Below are 15,349 nucleotides of genomic sequence, written 5' to 3'. Positions count from 1 at the left end.
CTCCATCTCTGAGAATAGTTTCATAAGGCGTCTGCTGAGACTCCCACAGAGCACACCGCTGATCCCGCTACGCCTTGACTTAGGTCTGGTCCCCATACATGAAGTTATCCCTAACCGTCCTCTATTGTACTGGAGGAGACTCTGGTCCAGATCTGAGCTCTTAAGTTATCAGGAGGAACTTAGTCATCTATTGACACTAAGGGGTGTGGGAAAAATCCCTTGGTTAAAGCATGTTAAAGATCTATGCCTGGCCCTGGGGAAGGGAGATCTGTGGCTTGCCCCCACACTCTCCTCTGTTATGACTCCCAAGAGGGCGCTGGTCAAAGCACTCAACTATTTCCGATTGGAACAGATGGCACTAAGACCATTGTTGGGTAGGTTGTCCAGTAGCTTTCTCGAAGTCAAGGACAGGTACCAATTTGAGAAACTCTTGGACGACATTCAGCCCCCACTGGCGAAGTAATTGTATGTCCAATTTAGACATGGATCTCTCCCAGTGAGGGCAGTAACAAACAAGTGGTCAATGGCTCATTATACATCTAGCCTATGTCCGGGGTGTGAATACGCCGAAGAGACAGATCTGCACGTTGTGCTCTTCTGCCCCTCATACTCCACGGCTAGAGCCAAATGGATCTTACAGTTATGCAAGTCCAGGGGCTTCAGGGATTACAGGGTTGTGTTTAGATTGCTGAAATATGACTCTACCCCGTTGACTGTGTTTGCGACCTCCAGATTCTTGTTCTCTATGTTGTGCTCTAGAGGAGCCAAACTTAAGGAGAAAGCTGCAATAACTGTTTAACTGTCAGTACCCTTCTGCATTTACTAGAGAATTTTAATACCACTTTCAGTGGCCTGTTTTTATCTGTTTTTATTATTTTAAATACTATTTATTGTTCTAGGTGTATTGTTTAATCATGTACACTTTGTATTGCTGCTCATTGGTGATCAATTGGTTGTCTTATGTAATTATGTATTCTTCGCTTTTATGGTTTTTAACCGATAATAAAGCTTTTTGACTGACTGACTGATAGGGAGTGAGGTGGGTGAAAGGAGGTCAGGGGGTCCTGATGCTAGTGGGGCACAGACAGGCTTGCCTGGCACATCTGTGGCACGTCTGCGCTGTAGCCTCCATTAAGTAAACCTAGTTTAGCTGGAAACCAGTGATGTCTCTTCCTGTTCAGATGGATGAGGAGAAATGAGTCTTTTTGCTTGGCTTCTTAAAGATAGTTTTGGCAAGGAAACCTAGTGATATCACTACCTGTGCAGATGAGTACATAGTAAAGATTAAAATAAATTCCAGCGTCTTGTGAACAAAGTGAAAACTGCTTTTGGCCAACGGCATTGTAGATCGCTCAGTGTTACATTCAATCAGCTGGGGTACTTAAAATAAAGTTTCAAGGTGCGCGATTCATAAACAGTTCCAACCATACTGTAACCGATTTGGATTTTCGTTGTTCTCGGAAGACTAGCTGTTGTATGCTGCACTGCAGAGAGAGGGAGGCGGTTCCTGATGGCAGTGATAGCCACTGCAGCACAGAAAGAGGCAGGAGGCGCTTCAGCAGTGATCACTGCCTCGCACGGAGAGGCAGGGGGCGTTAGAGGATACGACACATCCGGGATCGGTACTGCAGCGTGTGGAGAGGGAGGGGGCAGAACTCTAAGGACCTCTACAGTGCTGAGATACGGAGGGGCTGTGTGTGGGTCAGTAAGAAGACCAACAGAGGGAACTAAAACGTATTTTGAGTAGGATACAAGTAAACGTACATCAAGATTTGTCACAGTTTTTTCCCCAAATCTTATATTTTTGTGCTCAGAAAATACAAATTAACAAAATGCATGATTGAAGCCAACCACAAAACAGGGCTGGTGAAAGATAAATACTCCTCGTTCACCTAATCATACTTTAAGCAAGCATTTGGTTATAATACACAATGCTCTTTTCGAGCAGGAAGTTTTCGTTTCAAGATGGCGTCTGTGTTAATCAAATAGTCCGGTAGAAGCAGTGAGGGTGACGTCAAGAAACAGAGGGGACACAGCTGGGAAACCTCAAGAAAAGCAACTATATCAAAGCCATTTTCCACAACGCCCTACTATGTAAAGGTACCGTGGCCACACAGGTTTTCAAAGCCCCGGAATGTAACTGCAACATTTCCTGCTCAGTAGTCCAGTAGGTAAAGGCACCATCATCATGTGGGTTAAGAACCTCAGTATGTAAGTACCAACCCCTCTAAAGCTCCCTGTAGTACCTAGCTGAAATGTACAACTGACACCTTGAGAACTTATAGTAGGGCCGATCTACTGGCCCTTCGGGACCGATGTACACCCTGCGAGTTTTCGCCTGTAGTCCCGCTGTGTGGCCCATATCATTGTAGGTGTGGTGCTTGGTCATTGGAATCCCCCTCTCTTATACGCCCCTTGGGGCCTGTTATAAAGAGGGTAGGACAACGGGACCTGAGTATCTGGAGCTTAAACGTCAGATCTGTGGTAAAGCACCATCAGGTGGTTTACGACCTTCTTATTGATGGTTCGCCGGATGCCCTCTTTCTGACGGAAACGTGGCTCCAGGACTCTGACTCCTCGATAATTAACCTAGCCTTTCCCCCAGAGTATGCTATTTTCACTTTACATCGGACGACTAGAGGTGGAGGTATTGCGATGGCCACCAAACGGTGTTATCCCTGCGAGTGGAAAGCCGCTGAACTTTTGGGGTGTGAGGGTGCCCTATTTAAAATAGCGTTTAGTCACCAGTTTACCTTCTCTGGGCTATTAATTTACCGGCCTCCGGACTGTGACTGTTTTTAGGGCTGGTCTTCCTGAGTATATTAGCATAGAGGCACTAGGATGTGCAAATTTTAATGTTGTGGGAGATCTTAATCTCCATTTGGACTGCCCTTCTTTACCCTCTATTAGGAGCTTTCTGGCGGATCTTGAGGCTCTACAGCTCTCGCAGATGATTACTTTCCCCACACATAAAGGTGGTCATATTCTTGACCCGTTCTTCACAAATCTAGAAGGATTCAGAGTTCTTGGTTCCTCCCAGTTGGTTTGGACAGACCACATGCTGGTGAAAACGGCATGCTCTTTGTCTGACTCTCCTTTTCTATCTCAGGATAGACTTGTTCTTAAACGACTCTGGAACAAATTAAGACTGGAGGACTTTTACCATCAGCTCGAGAAGGTTCCTTTAGGTCCGCTCACCGAGGTTGATTGTGGATACGACTCCTTCTGTGAGTGGATATCTGGTGCCCTCGACTCTCTGATTCCTATGTGTTGGTCCAAGTGTCACCGGAAGGAGCCGAGCCCTTGGTATGACACTTCCTTGGCATCTCTTAAGAGGGCCTGTAAACAGGCCGAAAGATTATGGAGGAAGTCGTACGACCCAGATCTGAAAATATGTTATCTGGCCAAGGTCAAGATTTATCACAGGGTAGTGTGTCAAACTCGCGCTTCCTTTTATGCTCAACAGTTTCAGAACTCTGCCAATCCATCGAAACTTATTTTTAAAGTATTAAAGGACTTGATGGCGAAGAGAGCAACTGCAGTGGAAATATGCTCGAACTCACATTGTGAGGGTTTGGCCTCTTTCTTCCATGAAAAAGTGCAAGCCATCTATCGCACTTTCCCAACGGGTTCCCTGATGCTAGAGCAGGTTGGTCGCACCTTAGGTGAGGGGGAATGTCTTTCCATCTTACCCCCCTTATCTCTGGAGGTGTTTGACTTTCTCAGCGCCAAAATCAAGTCTGGATCTCCGGCAGACCCGCTGAAACCGGCCCAACTCAAGACCCTGGCACCGGTTTGCCGTACCCCGGTGCTGTCCTTGATCAACCTGTCTCTCTCTTCTGGGGTGGTTCCCGTTAGATGGAAGCAGGCAGTAGTCACGCCAATTCTGAAGAAGGCGACCCCTAACCCCCTTAAACCTGAAAGCTACCGCCCTATCTCCCTTCTCCCTTGGGCCACGAAAATAGCGGAGGCCCATGTGAATGCCACTCTTACAGACCATCTTGGTAGGCTTAACATTCTCGACCCTACCCAGAACGGGTTCCGTGCGGGTCACAGCACGGAGACGGCCCTTCTCTCGATGGTCGAGCATCTGCGTTCCGTGCTGGATTCCGGTCGGACGGCGGCACTACTGTTATTAGATCTTAGTGCCGCCTTCGACACGGTCTCGCACGGGATTCTGATTCGGCGTCTTGAGGAGGTGGGCGTTTCTGGCTCCGCCTTGCACTGGTTTTGTTCCTTCCTTACGGATAGGTCATTCCAGGTGGCGATCCCGCCCGGTAAGTCGTCATCCTACCCGCTAGACCAGGGAGTCCCACAGGGGTCTTCACTGAGTCCCACCCTTTTCAATCTGCATGCGAGACCGTTGGCTGCGGTCGTCAAGCGGTGGGGCCTGACCATGGTCTCTTACGCAGATGACACGCAGCTGGCGGTCACACTGAATGGGGACCCAGACCTGGAGGCTCCCAGGTTCTGTGATGGTCTGCGGGAAGTGGCTAACTGGATGAATTCCAACTGTCTCCAGTTAAACACCAAGAAGACGGAGATTATGGTGGTTGGTAAACAGGTGGCTTTGTGAGATGACAAATGGTGGCCTTCGGAGTTGGGTGTGACTCCCCTCCCAGCGGCAGAGATAAAAAACTTGGGGGTGTGGCTTGATCCTTCTCTGAGTTTCATCTGTCATACCAAGAAGGTGGCGGCTTCTTGTTATGGCATCATCAGAGGACTTTGACCCATCCTCAAGTTATTTGATGCACCCACAAGACAGCTGGTGGTCCAAGCATCAGTGCTGTCCAGGCTGTACTATGCCAGCTCCCTACTGGCGGGGATAAACCAGTCAGAATCTCTGCGGCTCCAGCGGGTTCAAAACGCTGCGGCCCGATTGGTGACAGGTCTGCCTAGGCGATGCTCGGTGTCCAATACTCTGCGCTCTCTCCACTGGCTCCCTGTGCAGCAGAGGATTAGATTTAAGGTTCTCTGCTTTGCATTTAAAATCCTAAAGGGTACTCCCCCACAAATCTTGGAGAAATTGCTGATCCCCTATGTCCCCTCTCGCACTCTTAGATCGCTAGGCCAGAACTTAGCAGTGGTCCCGCGTTTTAAGTTGAGCAGAATTGGTGGCCGCTCCTTTCGAGTCCTGGCAGCGAGTTGGTGGAATTCTCTTCCTCCACAAATTCGGGCCATCGATGAGCTCCTTCAGTTTAGATGGGCTATCAAGACCTTTTTATTTGTTTAGCTCATCTGTTGTGTCTCGTCTCCTTTTGTCCGCTTTTAGTGCTGTGTTGTGTTCACCTTCTCAAAGCGCCAGGACGCCCCTTTGCTGGGGCAGCTGTGCGCGGTATAAATAAAAATAACATAACGCACAAAGACCGATGGAATCTCTACTGTGTTTACTGTAAGGCATCCAATTTGAGTGCAGCATTTTCTCTTCCTCCGCCCTAGGCCACTGCAGAGCACCATAGGATGCAGAGAGACCCCACCAGTGATGAAGGTAGTGAAATACCCACAAAAACACTGCATTAGAACTATCTCTCCCACCAGCCCAGTTCTCCACAATGGTTCCCAGCCTTCCAAGTAAAATCCTCCTAGCCACTGGTCCTCCTGCTCCCTCGGGTCAAGTATCACAGTTGGATGTTATCTTTTCAAAACATTTTGTCAATTAATAAGCTAGATCAATATAAATATTTTTTGAGGTAACCAGCCCTGTGTTGTGTGGTTACATAAGCTCTGGGTACACACACTTCTATTGTACATGCTAACATTTAAAGTGGACATCTTTTTAGACTATGACTTTTAACCCGCATTTGCTTGCACGGCATCATATGATAAAGTACTCAGAAATGGTTTTGTTTACACTTACAGTTCTCCGTAGGCACATTATCAGGTCTTAGAACATTCAGTTCAAGGACTTAGTACACAGAGCAAAATGTTGTTGTTTGTTGTTGTTGCCTTTGGCGACAGCCCTGGGTGAATAGACTAAACAATTGCAACAGGACTGGGACTCAGGCAAGGAACGAATGGGTCGAGTTTGTTATATAAACGGTGGCATCCTTTGTTTCTGGAAGAGGAGCATTTTGAGGCATTGTCGATGGTTGACCCATGCAGGAATTCTAGACCAGCTGAATTACAACACCATACTGAAGGGAAAGGCGGTCTGCTCTACACCAAGTCTGAATGCCTGATGTCACACACCCACAGGAAAAAGGGAGTTAGACCACTCTAAGGTATTTTGGCAGACCCACACATCCTATGCTTCATAGAATAGGAAGAGCTAGTTAGGAATGCAATTATATGCATGCATATAATCTAATGCAAAGGCACTTAGGTTGAATTATTAATTCTGTTCACCATTCTTATAATGCTGATAACGTTGTTTTGCTCCATTTTATTAATCATTGCAGTGCACGTAACTTACACAAGAGTGCAGTTTCTTCAATAAATGTTTGAAATGGTAATTTGCCTACTTCTTGTGGCTCCTTTTGGGCATCTGAGTTACTAACGAAAAGGTGGGATCTGTTTCCATGATTTCCTTAGGGGAATTAGAGTTGTATGTTCTGAGGTTGTGGACACCATCCATTGCCCTGTGATTAAGGCAGAGCGGGCTTTAGCACTGGTGGTGCCCTGTGCGACAGTGTTTTTTGCTGCCCCCCCATGACCACTCCGCAACGGATTCTCGCACTACCACCCTTTCACAGTCTCCATAACCACTCTCTCTCAGATGCATTTAATTAGTTTTATAGTGTCACTCATAAAAGTGAAGGCTGTCAGAGCATTTTACATTGCACACACATTACAGAGACAAACAATCATATATGGGTAAATCAATGTATAGGAAACATTACATAAGACAGAGGTTTACAAGGGGTAGGATTTATATGTCATCCATACTGGTAGGCCGTATAGTTAAGGAGAGCTTGATCTGGAGAAGCACAAACTCAGAATTTGAAACGTAACACTATGGTTGGGAGTTCTCTTTAATAATCAGTCATTATTTCTACCCAAATGAACCCTTTGTGAAACATTAGAATAATCAAAGTCTGGGGGAAAAAATCAATCCGCTCTAATCTATACTTGAAGTCTGCATTTCAGTTCTTTGCTGACAGTTAATAGCTCACTGTTTTACATTGGGAGTTTAACTTGTACACTGCAAGTAGCAAAAGGAAGTCTCTGACGAAAGCAGTAGCCCACTGACCTATTCATGTTATATTCACTAGTGATTTGCATAAAACACATTCTTTGCAGCAGGTACATTAACCCTCCGCATTACCTTATGAGGAATCAAAACTTCCACCAGTCAAAACTTCCACTAGACAAAACTACAGTCTCTGTCCAGGAAGAACATTAATCACCGGAGTTAACTTGACATTTTTATTACTGGCTGAAAATTGCTGGTGGCCAGGAACATGGCAGCGGGTGCTTTAAAAAACAATATAAACTAGCAAACGGGGGGACCCCACACGAAGTCTGCACTAGTGCAGTGGCACCGCCCGAGAGCCTAACTTGGGTGTAGGGGCCAGAATGTGCACTGTGAGCTAGCCAACATATTCTGATGGTATGCGTGTACTCAGTCCCACATAGTTATGAAGCTTATGTTGCCTAAACATGCAGTCTTCCTGAGAAAGTAGGAACCGTACTACAGCCCCTTTAATATGAAGAATGAATATACAGTGCTTTTAGGTTTGCCACCAGATGCCACACCACAGCGCTTGCTGCACCAAACCTCCTCACATGGTGAGACAGCAGCCAAGACCTTTGTGTAAAACCTCAGTTGCCTCCCCTTGCAAAGGGGAGGCAACTGGGGAACCTCAAGACAGTGGGTGGGAGGCATGGACATTGGTGGATCTTGAGAGGGCAAGAATATGAGAGGTGGAAGGGGTTAGCAGGGATCATTAGGAGCAAAGTGTCGCAAGCGCAATCGTTGAAGAGATTTGTTTGAAAACTAAAGCAACAATTAACATCCTGAGCCCCCACCGGCAAAATAAAAGTCTGCATCAGCGATGAGCGCTTTGATCCACTCAAGGCACCTTCTATACTAAACATTGCCAACGTAAAAGAACCAGAGTTATCATTCGAATGGCATAAAATGCTCAGTCCTTGAGAGACAGCAGACCACAAGTCAAACTCAAGAGGCCCGGAAAACCATGCTACACAAAACCGCCATGCTGAGACCTCACCCAGCATAGCAATTGCATAAGCCTAGCGCCCATACAAAAGAAACACATACCAGGCCACACAACTGACAGGTTATCGAGGATTACACAGCATAGCCACAAAAGTAGGCAAAAGCTTAAATAGCAAAACTAATGTCACTTCTTGCAGGCGTCACCCCATGAGCCTATTTTTTGGTCTGGATTTTGACAGTACAGGTGTCAAGCGGCCCTATTGCTTACAATATACACAGGGTGGGCTTTGGTTCTTCCCACTGGTTTTCTTCGACCAACCTCTTGCTGTCCTAAGGAATTGCCTCGCCTGACTACAAACCAGGATGACAAAGAGCTTTCTTCCTCTGACACCACAGAAATAATTTCTCCTTATGTCGACTTGCCTCAAGGAAAGATGCATCCCTATCCATTCTAGACCCACTGAATCTAGAGTTGCTCTCCGTCCCCTGCCTTCTCTTGCCTCTCACTCATTTTAATCCCACACATCAGTAAAATGGTCAAGGCAGTCAAAATTCACCTTAATGCCATAAAGTCCACACCAGCATCTTGAGCGATTACCTCATAACGGCCATACATCTGCTGATCACCTCCATGCAGGACTTTGTGAACTACACCACTCGAAGCATTCCCCCCACTCGGCATCTAGGCCCGATCACAGAGCATCAAATTATGAGCACACCACTCCCATCCTGACTGGCCTACCTTAGCTACCCATCCCGACCAGTGTGAAATTAAAAATATGCTGCTTAGTTTGCATGAGTAAGCAACACCTGGTTCGTCAGAACAAAAGCTTATTTGCAAAGGGAATGAATTCCTAAGGTGAATAAGCTGCTGCAATAAAACTAAATTTTATGATAAGAAAGAAATAGGTGAGAAACATTAATTGTATTTTATACTTCAGTTGTATGCATACTGCCCACAGTGAAGAAAGTGCAAAAAAGAAAGAGCTACACGCATAGAATCGTGCAGAGAAAACAATCTATAAACTAAGTATATCTTGGCCTTGAATATGTTATTCAGTATTAGTGTCAACGTTCATTTAAGGTCGGGGACTTGAATCAATATTGATTCCGACATCCATTCTATAAATGATACCCCATAAATACCAGTCGACATTTTTGACCCTTTCGCCAGTTGCCATCTCAGTGTGGCATCTGTGCCGGTAGTGATGTGTGGGGGTGCCTAGATAGGCAGCGTGCTGTCAGTTTGATCGTGACTTGACACACCAGGAGTTCGGAGCCATGAAGAACACGGACCATTGGTGTGGAAAACTAAGGCCCAGAAAGGGGAACAGCCCTGTTCCTAGCAATCCGTTCGCAGAGCGGGAAGGATGGGTGGGTTGGTAAGGAATAAACGCCTAGATGGAGTCTCTTACAGATAAGGCTTACCAAAGGTAAGAGACTTGTTCATCTGATAAAAACTTTTAGACACAGATTCCTTATCCTTAGAATAGATACCCAAGCAATACCTCCCCGGAGGTGAGTATTCGAAACTGCTTGCTCAGTACTGCAGGACTTTCTAGTATAAACCAAAGTGCCTGTCCTGACAGACCTGACTGTCCAGGGAGTAGTGCTGCTACATGAATGAATGTAAAGAAACCCATGTTATTGCCTGGCAGATATCCAGGACCAGAACAACGCGTACTAACGCAGTAGTCGCAGCCTTAACTCTGGTGGAATGAGCACGCAAACCCTCAGGAGGTTGTTTGTTGGCCAATGTGTAATAGATCTAAATACAGAGTACAATCCATCAGGAGAGGGTCCGCTTCTACACAGCTTTTCACTTCTTCGCTCTGACATATACCACAAAGAGCTGTTCGTCCACCCAGAACTCTCTCCTGTGGTCAAGGTAGCACCACAATGCTCTTTTTGGGTCCAGTCGGTGAAGTCGATCCTCTTCTTTAGAGGTATGTGGCGTGGTAAATGTAGTCAGGGTAATGGACTGGCCTACATGAAAGGGTGGGATGACTTTTGGCAGAAAGGAAGACCTAGTTCGTAGAATTGGCTTTTCTGGGTAGATGTGTTTAAGTATGGAGGCTTTGCTGACAAAGCCTGAAGTTCACTGACCCTCCGGGCAGATGCTACTGCCACCAGGAAGGCCATCTTGATGATAAGGAGCCTGAGAGGACAGTTGTGCAAGCGCTCAATAGGAGCACACAACAGGAACATTAGGATTAGATTAAAGTCCCACTGAGGCATGATGAAGGAGGAAGCATATGCTGCAAAGCTTTTAAAAATATATGTACAATGGGGGATTTGAAGAGGGATGGCAGGTCAGGCAACTGCAGAAAGGGCGATCTATCAGTAAGTTAGTCCTTTAAAATGCCTAGAGCAGAGTCCCCTCTGGGCAAGGGAATGAATAAACAGAAGAACATGAGAAAGGGAGGCAGAAAGGGGGTCAACCTCTCTTTCTGCACACGGAGCCACAAACTTACTCCAACCGCTGGCATATAACATTTTGGTGGAGGGACGCCTACCTGCCAAGATAACAATACAGACTTCGAGCTGAAAGCTGCCATCTGTCTCTGCTCAATCTCCACACATGTAGGCGGAGCATTGACCAGTTCAGGTGGAGAACCCTCCCCTGCTGCTCTGACAGAAGATCCCCCTGAAGGAGCAGCGTGATTGAAGGACCGATGGCCATACTCAACAGTTCAGGATACCAAATTCTCGGAACCTAGTCCGGATGCACGAGGATGACTTGGGCCCAGTTGTTCCTGATCTTCTTGAGAACTCTGGGCAGGAGTGGTTTAAGCAGAAAGGCCTGAGCTCCACTTGAGACAAAAAGTGGCTCTGAGCAAAAGCCGCTTGGAAACTACAGTTTGCAGAACTGCTGACATTGCGCATTTTCAGCAGTGGTGAACAGATTATATCTAGGCTCGCCCCACTGCAGGAAGACACCTTGCACCACCTCCGGATGGAGATGCCATTCCTGGTACGCTAGGCATCTTCAGAGGAGTTTTTCTGCCCTGGCATTTGAAGAGCCTTTCAGGTGTTGAACCACCAGGGATATGCTCTGCTGTTCCAGCCATGTCTAGAGACGTAGGGCCTCTTGATATTGTCCACGACCCCACACCGCACTGTGTGTTGCCGTACCACATGGCGGTGGTGTTGTCCATTAAACACCTGCACTAGCCCTCCCTTGAAGGAGGGTAGAAAGGCTTTCAATGGCAGCTGGGTTGCCTGGAGTTGCAGTAGGCTGATGTGGTCTGGATGCCGCCGGAGACCGGAGGCCTCTGATCTCCACCTCTCGCAGATGGCCGCCCCATCCCAGGAGTGACAAATCTGTCACCACTGTGAGATCTGGTTGGGGAAGGGAGTGGGGTTGTCAGCGGACCCAATCACATTTCGTTAACCACCACTGAAGAACTTTTGCAGTTCTCTACGAGATCTGGACCGTGTCGGAGAGATTCCTCTGATGCTGCGCCCACTGGAACTTCAGGTCCCACTGCAGAGCCGGCATATCCCAGTGGGCATGTGTCACAAGCAAGAGGCCATGAGCCCCGGCAGCCTCAGAATCAGTCTCATCGAAAACCAGGACAGAGGCTAAAACATCGAACATTGGACTCTGTTCAGGAGGATAGGCCGGAAACTGCACCGTGTCCAGATCAGCTCCGATGAAGGGTAGCGTCTGAAAGGGAGTCAATTGTGACTTTGGCACATTGATAGTAAATCCTAGCGAATGCAGGTGGTCCGCTGTAGTCTGGAATTTAGGAGGCAGCTTGGGACGAGCCCACTTTCAACAGAGAATTGTGGAGATAGGGGAAGATTGGCACCCCTGATCTCTGCAGATGGGCTGCAACTACCACCATCACCTAGATGAACACCCAAGGGGCGCTGGTATGGCCAAAAGGTAAAACAGTGAACTTTAAGTGCTCGTGGTCCACCTTGAACTGCATGTAACCCCTGTGGGTAGGCAGGACAGGAATGTGGAAATATGCATCCTGCAACTCCAATGATGCCATCCAGTCTCCTGGGCAGACAGGACTTAAGTAAGCGTGAGCATGTTAAACTTCTCATTCTTGAGGAAGAAATTGAAAGGGCGTATGTCTAGGATAGGACAAAGGCCGCCATCCTTTTTCGGCACCAGAAAGTAGTGGGAATAGCAACCACAACCTACTGCTGGAGTCTGCACCCTCCTGATGGCTCCTTTGGCAAAAAGAGCTGTTGCTTCCTGGAGAAGCAAGTAGAGAAGTTCCTCTGTCAGCCTGTTGCAATCAGGTGGCATGACTGGATGGGGTAGTCATGAAGGGGAGGGAGTATCACAGTATCCCTGCTGTACAATTTGGAGAAACCATCGGTCTGATGTGAAAGAACTCTGGTGGGGCAGGAGATGGTGTATCCTGCATCCCACTGGGTGACCATGATGGTAATAGGGCAGACTATGTGGGTTCGGAGGCTGCGGCTGTCAAGAGGTGATGTTCTGGCCAGACTTCAGCTTCCCCAACCCATGGGGTCTGTGGGTATCGCATACTGAGCCACGCAGAGGCTGGGAAGCGTGTACGCCACGATGACTGGGCGGTATAGATGCAGCTGGAAGCCCCTTCCGTGGGTGAGAAAGGCAGATTGGGGGGTAACGAGGGACCTGGCCAGAGCCCTGCTGTCCTTAAAGTGCTCCAGTGCGGAATCCGCCTTGTCTTTGAAGAGAAGGGTGCCATCAAAGGCATATCTACAAGTAAGGCTTGGACATCCTTTGAAAAGCTAGTTGATCTCAGCCAAACGTGGCGCTGAAGGGCCAGCATGGAGGAAATCGATCTGCCCGAGTCAGCGGTATCCAGTCCACTTGTGATCGTGAACTTAACTGCATCTATCCCATCGGCAACAGCCTCGAAGAGTACGGCCCAGGCCTCCACTGGGACCATTGGCAGCAACTGAATCAAATAGAGCATGGGAGTAACAGCCCAAAAGACATGCAGTGTTCATGGACTGCAGTGCCAGGCTGGTGGAAGAAAACATCAACTTCCCAAAGGTATACAGTCTTTGATTTCATATCCAGAGGTATAGGCTGGGACCACCAAGCTCTCTCGGGTAGGGTGTTGTATGAGGAAGCTGGGGACCCCTGAGGCAGGGCAGTGGCGGTGGGCAATTGTCCTATTCGCAGGGGAACCTGTGCTGAGCTTGGACCAAATCTCAAGCAGGACATCTGTAACGGCTTCATTAAATGGGAGAAGCGGTTCTGATGGGGACACTCCCGGCTGAAGCACCTCAGTCAAGACGTTCGTCTTGACCGCCACTAAATGCAAGCTTAGATCCAGGTCACCAGCTGCCCTTCTCACCAGCCAAGGAAGCTCCCTCCTCCATAGCCACGATAGGGGGAGAAAGCATGCCAGTATCTGGAGAAGTGACCAGTCCTCACACCAGTCTATTTGGAGATCTAAAGGCTGGTATTGCTCAGAGTCCAGCAACACTTTCCAATCCTCCCAGAGTCCTAGTCCATAGGAATAGGTCTCAGGCTCTGGCCTGCAAGGCAAAGCTCCAGTCGGTGCCACTCCAGCTCAGTGTCAAGTGATCAGAATGGGGGTAGCAAAGCCGTAGCAGTGCCAGCAATGTTGACATTGAGACTGGCATCAGGGAAGGTTGAGATGGTACGACCGGCGCCGGTTTGGATCCATCCATGGAACCATGGGGCCCAACTTGCACCGGAGCCGCCAGTGTGAAATTAGAAGGGGCCCCTCCTGAACCCTTAGGCCTGAAGGCGCAAGAGGAGGGCTGGTCGCTAAGATATGAGGCACATGGCCTTATAAAACTCTTGGGGTTGAACGGAGGGAGGGGGGAGAAGCTGGGTCTCCCCGCCTCCTGGAAAGCCGTGGAAGTGCAGAGCAGACCTAGGTTCTGGCTCAACTGCGGAGCCAAGCCTTGAATGGCGACGCTCCCTCGTCAGCCAAAGGACAAGGCAAAGGTGAAGACCTCTTCAACTTCTTCTTCTTCTTCTTCTTCTTGCGGTGGGTCTTACCAGAGTTGCCCGACAACTTCGGGTGCAATGATGATTTTGGGTTCCGTGACTGATCCCGGGACCTTCCTCTCGACCGTTGCACGTTGGGCAGCAAGAAGCTTGAGGCACTGCTCTCTCAAGGACTTGGGTGCACAGCACGGAAATCGGCATAGATCTTTGTGTCGTGGTCACGTTCTAAGCACCATAGTCATACTAGATGCAGGTCAGTCATCGGCATCTGCTGATGACAGGCACTGGAGGGCTTGAAGCAGGCCTTCCTAGCAGACATCCCAGCCACACCAGCAGAACACTACAAAAAACGTCAACAAAACATCGAAAAAGCACAGTCAAAAAGTAACTGCCGGGGTAGCTCACTCCGGATCTGTGCTGACTGGCACTGAAATAAAATAACTAATATCAGCACGCTGAGGTGGCACCTATATAGGCACTGTGCACATCACTCCGGGTGCCCGTAACGCCACGCAGAGCTTAACTACACCACCTAACGGCATGCAGGAGTACTGTTCACTAAACATTTCCGCATCAAGTCTGATGCCTGGAGAGAATTCTAAGGTAAGGAGTCTGCGGCTAGAAGTTTCTTTCAGATATGCCTGCTGGCCTTGAATTTGGAGGCATTCCTTTGGCAGTCGGCAGGTTAAAAGTTAAATGAGAGGACTTGGTGCATGTTTTCATGCAAGTCGAGGGGAAGGAGTAATTCTAGGCCATAAACTGTTAAAAAGGTCTATGGTGATGCAGGCTATTCAGAGACCTAATCTTTTCATTGCTGTGGCCTCTTTCACAAAGAAGTAAGTATCAACACTCCTTGATAAGCCAGGGGTGCATTTGCACTGTGTGTAGGAAGTGGCTTTTGGCTACATCCTGTTTCCAGCCATTGAAGCGGTCAAAGCAGGTGAGCAAAGCAATGTGCAGAAAGTTTTGCACCCAGTATCCATATCACCACACCAAACTGCGTGCAGGGGTAATGTGGTGGTATATATTTTTTTATCAACTGATAATATGCTTGAAATCGCTAACCACCCACCAAACAGTCAGAATATATTTGCAATTACTTCAAAAATCTATGTTTGTTTGAAATTAGGTTATAAAAATAATTATCTAAATTATTTCCTCTTGAAATGCCCTCGTAATGACTTCAATCAAATAGAAGATCCTCCCCCCGCCCAACCGATCCCCTGAGAATTGTGAATGCCAAAAGCATAGTTTTGCCTAAAAATACACTATTACCTGCTCCACAGATC

This window comes from Triturus cristatus, chromosome 3_1 (assembly GCF_964204655.1).
Source record: "Triturus cristatus chromosome 3_1, aTriCri1.1, whole genome shotgun sequence".
NCBI lineage: Eukaryota > Metazoa > Chordata > Amphibia > Caudata > Salamandridae > Triturus > Triturus cristatus.
Note: the sequence above shows the minus strand (reverse complement) of the source record.